The sequence below is a fragment of the Beta vulgaris genome, chromosome 2 (genome assembly GCF_026745355.1).
Source record: "Beta vulgaris subsp. vulgaris cultivar EL10 chromosome 2, EL10.2, whole genome shotgun sequence".
In the NCBI taxonomy this organism is placed as follows: Eukaryota; Viridiplantae; Streptophyta; class Magnoliopsida; order Caryophyllales; family Amaranthaceae; genus Beta; species Beta vulgaris.
The window spans coordinates 22018242-22033995 of NC_079203.1; the positions used below are offsets into that span (position 1 = coordinate 22018242).

A 15754-nucleotide genomic window follows, 5' to 3' on the forward strand; every position below is an offset into this window, starting at 1 on the left:
CTTCTTCCTACAATTGACAAAACCCACATTGCACATTAATCATTTAATTCAATTAAGAAAAACAAAAGTAACTTAAAAACAAAATTAATTCATACCTAATTAACCACTTAAATGGTGGAGAAGAAATGAGAAGAGAAGACAAGAGTAGTGGTGATGGTGGAGAAGAGAAGAGAAGATGAGAGAAGAGAAGAGAAGAGAAGGGTTGCGTCGCGCAATATGGGTGGCGCGCAAGGTGGTGGCGGACCCACAATATGGTGGAGAAGAAATGGAAGAAATGGGTGGCGCGCAAGGTGATGGTGGAGAAGAAATTGTGGTGGACGGCAGTGGTGGAGAAGAAATGTGGTGGTGGTGGTGGTGGTGGTAGTGGTGTCACGCAAAGTGGTGGAGCAATGTGGGTGGTGGTGTCTCGAATTAGAGCTCGCAATGTGGTGGTGGTGGCACTCGGTTTTTCGCACAATTTGGGGTAAGAAGTGAAAGAGGGAAAGTGGGAATGACGGAGTAAGGCGCGCGCATAGGAAATATCGAAAAAAAAAAAGCCGCAACTAGTAGGGCTGCGCTAGTTTTAAAAGGCGCAGCCCTTCACCATGGGAAGGGCTGCGCTTTAAAAAGCGTTGCCCTTCTCAAGGTGAAGGGCTGCGCTTTTTTAAAAAGCGCAGCCCTTCTTAATTGTAGGGCTGCGCTTTTCCAAAAAGGCGCAGCCCTTCAACCATAGGGCTGTGCTTTTACCAAAAGCGCAACCCTTCTTGCGCAGCCCTTCTGTTTTTTTCCCCTAGTGTAGTACATTATTATCATTCAATCTGTTGTATAATATGAGCACTATAAGAGGGGGGGTGAATTATAGTGAGAGAATAAGCTATACTTTTTGCGGAATTAAAAGTAAACTTGGGAACAAACAATGGGAACACGAGAGATTTAGCGAGGAAAGACTTCCTAGGCCTAGTAGGAAGAAATAACCTCGACCACAAGAGATTTTAACATAACTTTCCACTATAATAGGCCAAAAAAACTCTGATTACAACCTATTACTTTTCTCTCGATTCTCAACTTAAGTCAATCAACTCAAGTTCCCAACGACAGTTCCCACAACTAACGTTCCTCTCAAACTTCACTAGAAGTTCCTTTCTCTTTCTCTTGCTTCACTCAAAGCTTCTCACACTTACAAGAGTTCACTCAAACCCTTTTCTGAAAAATACACTTTGTAAAAAAATGGAAGAGTAATAAACTCGATTAATGTAAGTATGAATTCTCTTAAAGAAAAGGCATTGACTTTTTTAGACAACTAAGACAAATTAGCTAAGTCAGACAAAAATTGTTCTAAGGTTTTAGGCGCCTATTTATAGACAATTAAGACAAGACATTTTATCCACTAATAATCCACTAACCCATGATCTCCATGACTTTAATTAATTTAATCAATTTAAATTAAATATTCCTTGATATGTAATTAACCCACTAATCCACTACTTAACTAAATAAGAGAAGCAGTAACATATTACGTGGTTTTACAAAGTTGAGGAATAATTAAACTTATTTAAATTAATTAATACTTGGGAGATAATTACTAACTACAAAAACGTGTAGCAGTAGCTTTAGGCGTGTAATCTCATTTTTAGGAAATAAATAAAATATTTACTTTAGCTAGATTTTAGGAAAATATCTTTTAAAAATAACTTTAATAAAATCGAAAACCAGTTTTATATTTTAAAACAAAATCTTTTAAAAACCGGAAAGATATTTTAATTTTGAAAACAAAATCATTTACATAAAATATAAAAGATAACGGTTAGATGTTATTCTAAATAAAATCAGAAAATCAGTTTAAAATCTTTTCCTAAAAACCTTATAACTAATTCCCTAAAATAGTGGATCTTAAGTAAAACAACCCTAAAAACTCTAACTAACATATTGGGCGTACACTTAGAGTTAGGCGCACAACTTTAGAGACTCTTAGGTGTTCCTATACCAGTTTTAAGTCTTATTCCCTAAACTTATTCCTAATAGTGCCAGGTCTGTTCCTGTCATGGGATTAGAACCAAGGTCCTTTGAGAATTCACCACGAACATAATTGAACTTTCACTCAACCTTTACATGAAGATATTAAATACTCCTTAATGTATTCTAATCTTCATTCCATGCTTGATACTTCATCACTCGAACATCTTTACTTCGATCTTTGATTAATTCTCCGTTTTAATCTTCAATCAAGTATTCTATTTGCTCGAGAATGAATTACCTCGCAACAACATAAATAAAATACACTATGTCTTTTGTGGTTAAGTCATCTTCAAAACTCAAGGGTCAACAATTTCCTCCTTTTTGAAGATGGCAATAAAAGGCATATAATATAATAATATGTAATGCACATAAGTCATATAAAACTCTTTTAACAAAGTATTCAACTAAGTAAAATTAATTATTATAGACTCGTTATATTATTTTTGTAAAGAAACATGAGAACATAATCCATGACTAAAAAATTTACTCTGATTGCCTTTCTCTTTCCCCCTTTGGCATCTTCAAAATCATTAGTACATGATTTCAAAAAGATGAAATTATCTACTAAAACACATCACACCACCAAACTTGTGAGAAACAATTTGGTTAGTATAAGTAAATAAAATTCAACTCTCAAAACCGCAATCCAAGAGCCATTCAAGAGACGCACACATGCAACAAGATTAAACGTAGAATTATCAAATTAACATAGTTCCATTGTAGCATGCTTAAGAAAGAAAGATAGAAAAGACAAAGATTAAAAAGTTGTAAGAAAGAAAGATAGAAAAGACAAAGATTAAAAAGTTCATGTTCGCACAAAAACTAAACTAAGAAGAGTTTAAGGTTTAGGAGAGGAAGGTTACTCGATAACTTCTTCCACCACATCATTTAGCTTAGCCATCACCTCCTTATGATTTTCGGCCATGGTGTGATCAATCTTGAGCATATCATCCTCCAACTTCATCAATCTTGAGTTCATCATTTGGAGAGATGTAGACATTTCACCAAATCGTTCCATGATCACTTGTTGACCTTCCAAAGCCTTGTCAATTTTGTTCATCACCCCTTGCACTAACCCATTCAAATCCTTGGCTTCGGTTGCAAACTCCATCATAGCTTCCGAATAACCCATAACCAAAGTAAACAAGTAATCCAACCTTTTAGCATGAGCTAGAGTATAGGTAGAACTAATGGTAGGATTTTGAGAAGAAGAGGGAGTATTTTGAGGAGGATTTGGTGCGGCAGTGTGTTCCTTCGATTCGGGAACAGCAGGTTGTTCCTCTGGGATGGGAACAACAGCTTTGCCTTTGTCTTTGGGAACAGAACATGAAGGCAGTGAGGTAGAGGGAGGGATAGGATTATTTTGTGGTGCAATGGAAGATGGAGAGGCAAATTTTGTGGAGATGAAGGAAAAGGAGGAATTGTTTCCATAGGAACAAGAGTCTGTTCCCTAGAATGAGGAAGGCAAGACTCATATGCTTCCTTAGCAATCACCCTTACTTCATCTTCATCAATACTCTCTTCCTCATCATGGAAGGAGAGTTAAGCACTTTCAAATTTCGAACTCTTTGACTAGTTTGAGTGCTTTTAGCAACCGGTTTCACCATCTCTTCAACCACCTTCTTCCCCTTCTTTTTTTCTTCTTGTTTTTCTTCTTCATTTTTTTTTTTTTTTTCTTTTTCTTTTTTTTTTTTCAGTTTTCTTTTGTTCCATTTCTTTTCAACCTTTTCTCTCTTCTTCTTCCACATCATCATCACACTCATCATCCTCATCATCATCAAGTTAGCCTTCCCTTGATACTTCCCATTCACAACACAAACATTAAATTATTCAAGGCACGACATTCAACATATTTCCCGTAGATACACCAATGGCTTTGAGCCCGAAATTTTCACATTAAACTTAAGTCAATATTTCGGTTATTAGAGCCCATAACCAACAACAAATCCATTTTCAATATGACTCATATGTTGAATCATTAAGAGGGAAAGTTTATGTGTTTATGAGAGGCTAACAATGAATAAATAATCAAGTCCAACATGCTAACTTGAGCACGTTTAGAAAGACGAGGATAATAAGCTTTCTTTAGATGTGAATGAAATTTTGTGGTAGGGAGAAAGAAGATTTGATCAAGAAATGTTTTCCCTTTTACCACCATACTTACAACTAATTGTCAAAAGAGATATCCGAAAAGGATAGAACCCGTTGTTTTTAATAATGAAGAAGAAAAGAACTAGTTACGGAAAACAAGTGATAATCCACTATTTGAACTGGTTCCCTTTCAAAGTGAAACAATTCCTTCTTCATCAATGGAAAATTTCACAAAATTCATCCATAAGTTTGGAATTAAACTATTTCCATAACAATTCACAAAAAGATGTTCCCAACCTTGAAACTTAATCATATTAGCAATTGACGAAAATTTACCTTTTACACCAAGAAATAATGAAAGACCATGAACATACCTAGTTTTCGTGGTATTTCTTCGTGCAATTCTTGTTGTTCCTTTCTCAGGAACCTCCGATTCCCCCTCACTATTTGCATGTTGTTCTTCTACTTCCATCTCCATTGTTTCTTCAATTTTCTTCCTTTTTCTTAGATTCTTGTTGATGAATTGGGGAAATATCCATGGGAGTAGGTGATTCAATGTTAATGGAGGAAGGAGAGGGTTTTTCGGTTTGTGGGAAGAGAGAGATGAGAAGTGTTTTTGGAGTTCATGATTTTGTGGAGGTTTTTCGGTTTTATGAGAAGAATAAAACAAAGAGTATTTTTTTGTTTAAGGAAAGAAAAAAAGAAAAAATATATACACGTTTTAAAAAAAACTTAAAATTAAAAAAATATCTTCAACTAACTTGAGAGATATAAGGAAAAAATCAGATTTTAGGAAAAAAATCGAACAGAATATTTTTGGTTTTTGAATTTTGAAAGAAAAAAAAAATCTAACTATAGCTGGGAACAGCGTTTGGGAACAAATGGAAACAAGAAATTTTGCTACTTTGGAACCCATTAATTCTTTTAATCCTTTGTCATCACTTAAGGCATAGAATTGTCTTATGAACAATAAGGGGAATATTATTGGACATTGGTGAGCAGTTTTCAGACATTTTTACTTATACACATGAAATAATCATATAAGATTGTGATGTATTTAAGCAAATAAAAACATCAAATATGCACAAACATAATGCCAAAGAATTAACACAAAGGGGAATATTTTAGCAATCATTTCAACTTGATTAAGCCAAGTTCAAGTCTCAATTTCTCAAACCTATCTCTATTTAAGAGCTTTGTCAAAACTGCAATTTGACGTTCAGTCTCACAGAATTCCATTTTAATAAGACCCTTTTCAACATTATCTTTCAGAAAGTGATGCCTAATATGGATGTGTTTGACTCTTGAATGATGCAGGGATCTTTAGAAATACTAATAGCACTAGTATTATCACAATAGATGGAACACATTCAAAGTAATTCCATAGTCACGTAGTTGTTGTTTTATCCATAGCATTTGGGAACAACATGCTGGCTGCAACATATTCAGCCTCAGCTGTGGATAAAGCAACTGTGTTTTGCTTCTTGGTGCTCCAAGAAACTAAACTATGACTAAGGAACTGAACCATACCTGATGTACTCTTCTTATTGACCAGATCTCCCGCATAGTCAGCATCCGCAAATCCTTTAATTCAAAGGTATCACTTCTCGAATAGAATAGGCTTAAATCATCTGTTCCCTTGAGGTATCTTAGGATTCTCTTCACAGCTGTGAGATGAGATTCCTTTGGATTGGCTTGAAACCTTGCACATAACCTTACACTGAAAGCAATATCAGGACGACTTGCAGTTAGATATAGTAATGAGCCAATCATACCTCGATACTTTTTTGATCCACACTTGTTCCTATAGAATCTTCATCCAATCTGGTTGAATTCCCATAGGTGTATGATTACTTTGGATGCTTCCAAACCATACTTTTTCAATAGTTCCTTTATGTACTTTTGTTGATGGATGTAGATTCCTTCTTCTGTTTGCTTGATTTGCAACCCCAAGAAGAAGTTGAGCTCACCCATCATACTCATTTCAAATTCTTTACTCATGAGATTAGCAAAGTCCTTGCACAAAGATTCATTAGTGGCACCAAATATAATATCATCAACATATATTTGAACAACTAATAAATGTTTTCCTTTTGATTTTAAAACAAGGTTCGATCCAATTTTCCTCTTTTAAACTCATTTTCAAGAAGGAACTTAGAAAGTCTTTCATACCATGCTCTTGGAGCTTGCTTTAACCCATAAAGAGCTTTGTCAAGCTTAAAGACATGATTAGGAAATTCTTTATTTTCAAAACCTGGAGGTTGTTCTACAAAACCTCCTCATTAAGATAACCATTTAGAAAAGCACATTTCTCACATTTGATACAATTTAAAACCCATGAAGGCAGCAAAAGCTATAAAATTCTAATTGCTTCCAATCTTGCAACTGGAGCAAAAGTTTCTTCATAATCAATGCCTTCCTGTTGATTGTATCCTTTCACAACTAACCTGGCCTTGTTTCTTATGGTTCCGAACTCATCTAATTTGTTTCGAAACACCCACTTTAAACCAATAACCTTGTTGTGTTTAGGTTTAGGTTCAAGGTGCCAAACTTTGTTTCTTTCAAATTGATGAAGTTCATCCTGCATGCTACATCCAATCAGCATCAGTGAGAGCTTCTTCATGATTCCTAGGTTCCAACATAGAAAGAAAAGCATGAAAAGCACAAAAATTTTTCAATTGAGATCTCGTTTGAGTTCCCTTTTTATGACTGATTATGAGTTCCACAGGATGGGAACGATGAGTTTTCCAAGGCTTTGGTTGGAAATCCTGGATGGAAACTTGGTTTCCTTGATCATCTTTATTTCCTGTACTTAGGAACCAGGTTCAACAATAGTGGATTCATTCACTTGTGTTCATCACCTAGTTTTTTTCTTCCTCATTGGGAACAGGAACAGGATGTTGTTCCCTTGGCTTTGTTCCCATGACTTCGTCTTCCAAAGTCTCATCAATAAGACTTGATCTTTTATCAATCCTATTTCGAAGTCATCATCAACCTGTGTGCTTGCATCAAATTTATCTGTTTCATCAAAAATAACATGCACACTTTCTTCTACACACATAGACCTTTTATTATAAATCTATAAGCTTGCTACTAGAAGATATCCTAAGAATACAGCTTCTTCACTTCTAGCATCAAATTTTCCAAATTTTGTTTCCCATTATTATGAACAAAACATTTACATCCAAATGTTCTGAAATATGTAATATTGGGCTTTTTACCAAAATACAGCTCATAGGAGTTTTATTTAATAAAGGTCTTACCATGGCCGATTTATAATATGACAAGCAGTATTCACAGCTTCTGCCCAAAAGTTTTAGGAAGACCACTAGCTATCAACATAGTCCTAGCCATTTCTTCTATGTTCTATTCTTCCTTTCAACAACACCATTTTGTTGAGGTGTTCTAGGGCGGAGAAATTGTATCTAACCATTGTCTCTACTAAAGTCATCGAACTTAAATTTCAAATTCTTTCCATGGTCGGATCTAAGGTGTAAATTTTGACCACTCAAATTTTGAACTTTCTTTGCAAAGACAAGGAACTCATCATAAGTCTCGTCCTTGCTAGAAAGAAAAATAACCCAAGTAAATCTAGAGAAGTCATCTACAATTACAACACATATTTCTTTCCACTCCTACTTTGTATCCTCATAGGTCCACATAAATCCATATGAATTAACTCTAAAGGTCTTGTGGTACTTACCACATTCTTGGACTTGAAAGAGGACCTAACATGCTTACCTTTTGCGCATGCATCACAAACATGATCTAAATGAAACTTAGATGAGGTAAACCTAAAACTAGTTCTTTAGAACGAGTTTGTCAAGCAAGAAAACTAGCATGACCTAGACGCTTGTCCATAAAAAGAATCATCATCAATAACACTAAGGCATGTAATTGTTTTTGGGAACAAGGTTGAGATCCACAACATATGTGTTCCCTTTCCTTGTTCCTTCCAAAATAATCCTTTGTGCTATTGTTGACATAATAACATTTTTCACTATTAAACTTCACACAGTTCCCTTATCACAGAATTGGGAAATACTTACAAATTATGCTTTAACCATCAACTAGAAACATTATCTATGGAATGTGACGATGACTTACCAACTTTGCCCATGGCAACTATGTTACCTTTCTTGTTGTCACCAAAAGTCACACTTCCACCATATAGGCTGAGAGTGAGAGAAATCTTGATTTATCTCCAGTCATATGCTTAGAACAACCACTGTCTAGGTACCATGTGTTGTTCCCCCTCACTCCAACCTGCAAGAAAACTAATTGTTAGAGTTAGGAACCCAATCTTTCTTGGGTTCCTTTCCTTCAGGAACAATAGATTTCTTTTTCCAAATTACTCTACTTGTTTCCAAGTTCTCATTGTTGCGACCAAGTCTTTTAGGACAAGAGTTCCTAAAATGACCAGTGTTCCCACAAAACATACAAACTTTATCACTTGGTAAATCAACTCTCTTTTTGGTTTTTCAAATTTCTTTTTGTGATTAAAACCAAGACCTTCATTCGTTTTGTTTGAGGGTTCTTAATCCAGTTTGGAATAGGTAGCATTTTCTTTTCATTTCTCATTTGGTGCAGTTCCCCTACAAGTTCTTATTTTCAATTTCCAAAAAAAACATGATTTTTAATTCGTTTATTTCAGATTTGAAACTTTGCAAGGGAACTGACTTAATGTCAAATGAACTTACTTCAGGAACAAACTCTTTTATTGTGATATCAAGCTTAACAAGTAGTTCTCATTTTTAAGATTTTCGAAATCCTCTTTTAATTTAAGATTTTTGTCAAACAATCGAAAAATCTTTTCTCAATATCAATCGAACACTTTTAAGCCAAGAGGTATGTTCCTTTGCAACTTAAAGCATGTTGACATTGTTTTAGTTTAATGGCTCATCTTTGCAATCATTTACAGCGTCAACAATAAACTCAAATAATTTTTCTTTACTTAAAGAATTAAGACGAGTTTTGATGGTGTCTAGACTTGCCTCAAGAGATTCAATCTCTTCATCAGATTCGGAATTGTCAAGAGCCATAAGACAGAAGTTTGCAGTCTCCTCATTTGGTTGAGGATCATCTTCTTCTTCTTCAGAGTCAGAGTCTCCCCATGCAGCAACCATAGCTTTCTTCATGTCAGATCGAGTATAGGAGTTTTTGTATTCCTTGTTCCTATCTCTGCTTCGTTCCCTTCCTTTGCCTTTTTCTTGTTCCCATTGGGGACAATCTTTGATAAAGTGTTCAGAGATGCCACACTTATGACAAACAAGTTTGTTAGAATATCTCTTATTCTTACCTTTGCAATCTTCATTCTTCATATTCCTAAACGTTCTTTTGAATTTTCGGACCATGAGAGCGATTCTTCTTCATCTAGTTTCTGAGTCTTCATTTCATCAGCTTTTAAGGCAATCGATTTTTGCTTGGACATCTCCATTCTCATTGTCCAATTGCAACTCATGAGTCATAGGGAACCAGCAAGTTGTTCCAAATTGAACTTGTAAAGTCCTTAGTTTCCTGTAAGGCAGTTACCTTAGCCATCCATACGATCCCTAGGAAGGCTCCTTAGGACCTTTCGTACCTGTTCCTCAGATGTAATCACTTTCCAAGAGATGTTAGCTCATTAATAATATTAGTAAAGCGTGTAAACATGTCTTGGATAGACTCTTTTGATTTCATTTGAAAAAGTTCATATTGGTTCATCAAAAGATCTATTTTTGATCTCTTAACTTCACTCGTACCTTCATGAGTGACTTCAAGAAGATCCCAAATTTGTTTTGCGGTTTTTCATCCCATGACACGATTGTGTTCATGAGGTCCAAGAGCACAATGAAGCCGTTTTATAGCAAGAGCATTAATTTCCATCTTTTCGAAATGCTTTTATCAAAATCAGATATAGATTTAGGAATTACCTCATTCTTGTCATTAGTGGTAGTGACTTCAAAATCACCTACCTCTATGACTCTCCATACCTGGTAATTGTCGGCTTTGATAAAGATCTCCATTCTGTTCTTCCAGTAAGTGTAAAACTTACCATTGAACATTGGTGGCCTCTGCGTAGAGTACCCTTCTTCCAGTTTCTCTCTAGTATTCATATTTTTCAAGATCTTGAACTCAACAGGGTTTCCTGAATATTAGAGTTCCCGCTCTGATACCAATTGTTGTATAATATGAGCACTATAAGAGGGGGGTGAATTATAGTGAGAGAATAAGCTTACTTTTTGCGGAATTAAAAGTAAACTTGGGAACAAACAATGGGAACACGAGAGATTTAAAGAGGAAAAACTTCCTAGGCCTAGTAGGAAGAAACAACCTCGACCACAAGGGATTTTAAACAACTTTCCACTATAATAGGCCAAAACAACTCTGATTACAACCTATTACTTTTCTCTCGATTCTCAACTTAAGTCACTCAACTCAAGTTCCCAACGACAGTTCCCACAACTGACGTTTCTCTCAAACTTCACTCGAAGTTCCTTTCTCTTTCTCTTGCTTCACTCAAAGCTTTCTCACACTTACAAGAGTTCACTCAAACCCTTTTCTCAAAAATACACTTTGTAAAACAATGGAAGAGTAATAAACTCGATTAATGTAAGTATGAATTCTCTTAAGGAAAAGGCACTGACACTTTTAGATAATTTAAGACAAATTAACTAAGTCAGACACAATTTTCTAAGTTAGGCGCCTATTTATAGACAATTAAGACAAGACATGTTTACCTAATTAACCATTATACATGATCTCCATGATTTAATTAATTAATTAATTAAATTAAATTATTCCTTATAAGTCATTAACAACTAATCCACTACTTACTATAGAGAAGCATAACATATTACGTGGTTTTACAAATTGAGAATAATTAAACTTATTTAATTAATTAAATACTTGGAGGATAATTAACTAACCACTAAATCCACTAACTACAAAAACGTGTAGCAGTAACTTTGGCGTGTAATCTATTTTTAGGAAATAAATAAATAATACTTTAGCTAGTTTTAGGAAAAATATCTTTTAAAATATTTAATAAAACGAAAACAGTTTTTATTTTAAAACAAAATCTTTTAAAAACCGGAAAGATATTTTAATTTTGAAAACAAAATAATTTACATAAAATATAAAAGATAACGGTTAGATGTTATTCTCAATAAAATCAGAGTTAGGCGCACACTTAGAGTTAGGCGCACAAATTTAGAGACTCTTAGGTGTTCCTAAACCAGTTTTAGGTCTTGTTCCCTAACCTTGTTCCTAATAGTGCCACGTCTATTCCTGTCATGGGAATAAACCAAGTTCCTTTGAGAATTCACCACGAACATATTGAACTTTCACTCAACCTTTACATGAAGATAATAAATACACCCTAATGTATTCTAATCACTACTACAAAAAAGGGCGAAGATAACTGTTAAATAAGGCTTTACATAACAGTTTTGAGGTGTTATCCAAGTCAATGTAATGTAAAGTAAACATAACACCTGACGAAAGTGTTATGTTTGCCAGAGAAAACATAACAGTTATTTATAATACATGTTATGCCATTAGATAACACATTTTATAAATAAGTGTTATGTTTGCTATTTATATATAACACTTATCTTGAATAAGTGTTATGTTTTCCTATAATATATATAACATATATTACCTATAACTGTTATCTATGATATTTTTTTAAAATAATGAAATTATCATTTCACGCATATATTATTGGCCATAGCAGCACACAGACATTGACAGTACAATACATGTATCTGTTGTATAATTAATATTCAACCCATAAGATCTTAACCAATAAATTGAATTGATATTCCAAACTTCCAAAATTCTTTATATTACAAAATAATTCAACTAATATTCATAAATCTAAACTTCTAAAAAGAACTACTATATATACATATATATCAATATTAATCTAAATCATAAACAAGATCAAATATATCCTATATCAATATCCAAATCCAAAAATATAATGTATGTCCAAAAGTGGATTAAGGTTAAAAAAAAATAGGCGGAAAGTTATAACTCATTCATCATTTGTGCTTCATGTTGATCTCCGACATATGTAATCCACAACTCCCTGAGTTCATCAATTTTCTCCTGAGAATAGTTTGGACCAATGCCTTGATAGTACTACAATAAAGGTGATTACAAAATAAGTACTCATATACAAAAACTTGAAAAGTAATTAAACTTTATAATTAATGATGCAAAATTAATTTATCATAGTTGTGGCAAGATCATTCAGATATAAAATAATAATCAAGTATTTTCAACCAATTTATCCAAACTGCTCTTCATATCTCTAATATAATATAGATATAAATCTACGGTCTAAAAGATTCGTAATCATATAGAAATTAAAAAAAGCCAAATTATAACTAATGTTCAAGTACCTTATCAGGAATAAATAGTCCTCTCAACTGTACCGTCTCAAGCATGTAGCGACACACACAATATCCACAGTTTAGAGTACCAAGCGGTTGACGAGGGCACTATACACAAGAAATCGCAAATACTTTAATATAGACAATGAAAATATTTTGTGTTATAAAATAATAATGAAAGTCAGTACCTTATTTGATTCATCTAATTCGGGATTCTTTTTTATCTCTTGATATATTTTCAATGGTACGTGCTAAATTTGATAATTCCCTTATGTGTTCATAACAAGTTTAGCAAATAATAAAATAGTATATTAATAATAAAATATTAATAATAAAATAGTATGTTAATAATATCAAGAATCCACTATCAACTGAAACAAGATAAATGATTAAAACCTGATGGCTGAGAAACACCAAAAGGCGTTTTGGGGGTAATCATGCAACTAATGGGTAATAGAGATTGACTTTCAGCCTAATGGGTAGGAGGATCGAATATTGATCTCTGCTAATTATAATCTACTTGACTCAACTCCAATAAATATGCATCAATTTTTTAAAATTTGAATGAGCAATTCCAATACGCTAGTTTCAAGCATTAAGAGGCATGGTCGACATCAAAACAGGTTTACTTAAATTAATTAAATTGCACTAACAGTTCAGCTTTGTGTCTAAGCAATGATACCAACTCAAATAATTGCATCGATCCATTGCAAAATTAAGAAATTGGTCCCAAACTTCCCTTATATAATAGGGTATGACAGTAGCCACTGCCAGTTCAGAATATCTCTACTATCCATGTCTTATAGTAGGAAGAGGGAACAATGAAACATACCCCCTATCTTTATGAAGATCTTTATGCTCTGAGTAAAGAGTAGCTACTGTCATACCCTTCAACAAAAACATCCCTATCTTATAAATGCTACAAACAGGTGTTTACCAATGAAAAAATACATGTGGCTAACTAGACTTGTAATAATATTATTGTATTATATCAACTTTTTCTTTGTTATGTTCAAGATGATAATTAAAATGCCTGAATATATCTACCATGAATTCCTAATTAACAGTAACCTCAATTCATGAGGGATGGGAAATTGAAGAGGGGAGCAGGTGCAATTCTTAGTTTGGATCCTAAACGAAAAACAATACAAAATGACATTACTCTGAAATAATTTGATTGATTATCTTTTACGTGAAAGTCAAGATCTATATGGCAATGGAGCTGTCTAAAAATGGCCTCTGCATTCTTGAAAGCGATAGGCTCGGGTTTTCCAAAAATTGTGTACTCGAGCTGTGTGTGGTGAATTCTGCAGCAGATGTATAATAAATGAAGTACTCTTTCGGAGATACAAATAACCCAATCAACAGTTTGACATCCCATATCATATAGACCAGAGAATATTAACCACTACATGCTTTTAGTTTTAAACACACTTATAGAGCAGTTCATTGACCAACAATTATGCATGCCATCTCTGCTTTCATTACTCTATTCTACAACAATGGAAGAATTGCAATAGCTTAAAGAATTAGCAGCTTCAAACGCCTTTCACATACAACTCTGAAAATCATATCAATATGTACCAATAGTTTAGAAAATTGGAATTCACAAATACAAGGCTACTGGTATGATTCTCGCTTTGGGTGCGAGAGGTCACGAGTTTAATACTAGGAATGCCCCAAATAAATAGATTGTAGAAGCCTTTTTTTTTCCATCCATTGACTAACAAACGTTGGTAGCTCATGTCATATAAACTACCACCACACATACAAAAGGCAGAAGAGTTCGACATTTTGCAGAGATGGAATTTAACTGCTGGCGCTTCAGCTTTAATTGTTAGATAATGTTGTACTAGGTTAGCTAAGAGAAGCCAAAAGATAGCCTTATGTACCATATGGGTTTTAGCCCTAAGTGCACTCTTTTAAACGTTAAAAAGCTGGATCTGATGGGTTTGGACTTTGAACACTGCTTACGCAAATAGATTGATGCTAAAAAATAGCTTTTCTTTCCTTCTCTCTCTCTCTCTTTTGTTAAGTTGTTAAAGATGAGATGCTAGAGATAAAGCCTAGAAAAAGGGAAATTTTGAGATTTGTTGTTTAAATTTGTGACTTGAGGGAATTTGCTTACATGGTAACTTGAGGTAGTTGAAGAGAGAGGCTTAATTTTTAGTTATAGTACAGGTTGCTGCATGACATATAAGAGACATTACTAAGCTCTGATTATATATGGACATTTACATGTGCACCTGTCATTGGATTCACACTAATGGAGGCATGGAGCAATATAATCTACTACGAAATAACCGATATTTGATTCGTATTACCATCCTTAGCAGCTAAGCTAGTCTTCCCCTTTTTCTGGTTACTATGTTTCATCATAATCATTATATTTTCTTGTTTTGCTAAATCCATGAACCACCATGAATGCTGTTTTGAAGAGCATTTATAATATGTAAGCCCCCAAACCTGATTCATCATGTAGGAAAGAAATCCGAGCAAACAAGATCAAGTTTCAATCAGAAATTTAAGCAACAAAATCAAGGTCAAAAATTCGACCATTAAATCAATAGCAAAATTTCGCAAAAAAGCAAAGCAACAAAATTTCGCAAAAAATCGAGCAGCAACATAGCACAAATTCGACTGAAATTCACAATAATTCCAATCAGAATTTAATAAGAAATCAGAAAAAAAATAAGCAGTAATTCTTCTAAATAGGCGCTTTGAATGAAAAAAATGCAAACCTCAAAACTTGTGATTCGCACGAAATTCGTGTTGAATAATCTAATAGTTTAACTTGAGTATTTGATTGGCCCGATTAGTAGAACGATTCCAGTAGATCGATTAGCACCTAGCAGCAAGATTTTTTGGGAGAAAGAGCAGAGACTGAGAGTAAGAGAGAGAAATATTAGGGTTTCAGTGAAGTGAAAATGAAATTTGACACGGGACTTGTCGTCGGATATAAATTTGTCACAGGCCGAATGAAGTTGTCTGCTGCAATGGAATTTGACACGGGAATTGTCATCGGAGATGAGAGCCGAAGGTAGAAAGGGGAACTGGAGGTAGCAATGGTGAGGGGTATACAGCAACTGCCAACTAAACTTGAAAAAGATATGTATAAGTGCTCCGAATTTTTAGTTGGGGCAGTTTTTTTTTCGATTTAATTATTTTGACAAGTTCATTATTATTAATAATAAAAAAAGATAACATTTTTTATTATTTTCATTAAAAAAAATTAAAACATCACAAGCAAAGATAACAAACATCAAAATAAGTGTTAAGTGATATAT

General features: G+C 34.0%; 1 long non-coding RNA gene across 1 annotated transcript; it reads right to left on the bottom strand.

Moving 5' to 3' along the window:
- Positions 1 to 11862: 11862 nt before the first annotated feature.
- On the bottom strand, positions 11863 to 15635 carry LOC130590354 (uncharacterized). The gene is made up of 3 exons (XR_008967987.1): positions 15209 to 15635; positions 12477 to 12575; positions 11863 to 12213 (listed from the first exon to the last, which is right to left on the bottom strand). It is a non-coding gene; the product is annotated as an uncharacterized LOC130590354 (long non-coding RNA).
- Positions 15636 to 15754: the final 119 nt, after the last annotated feature.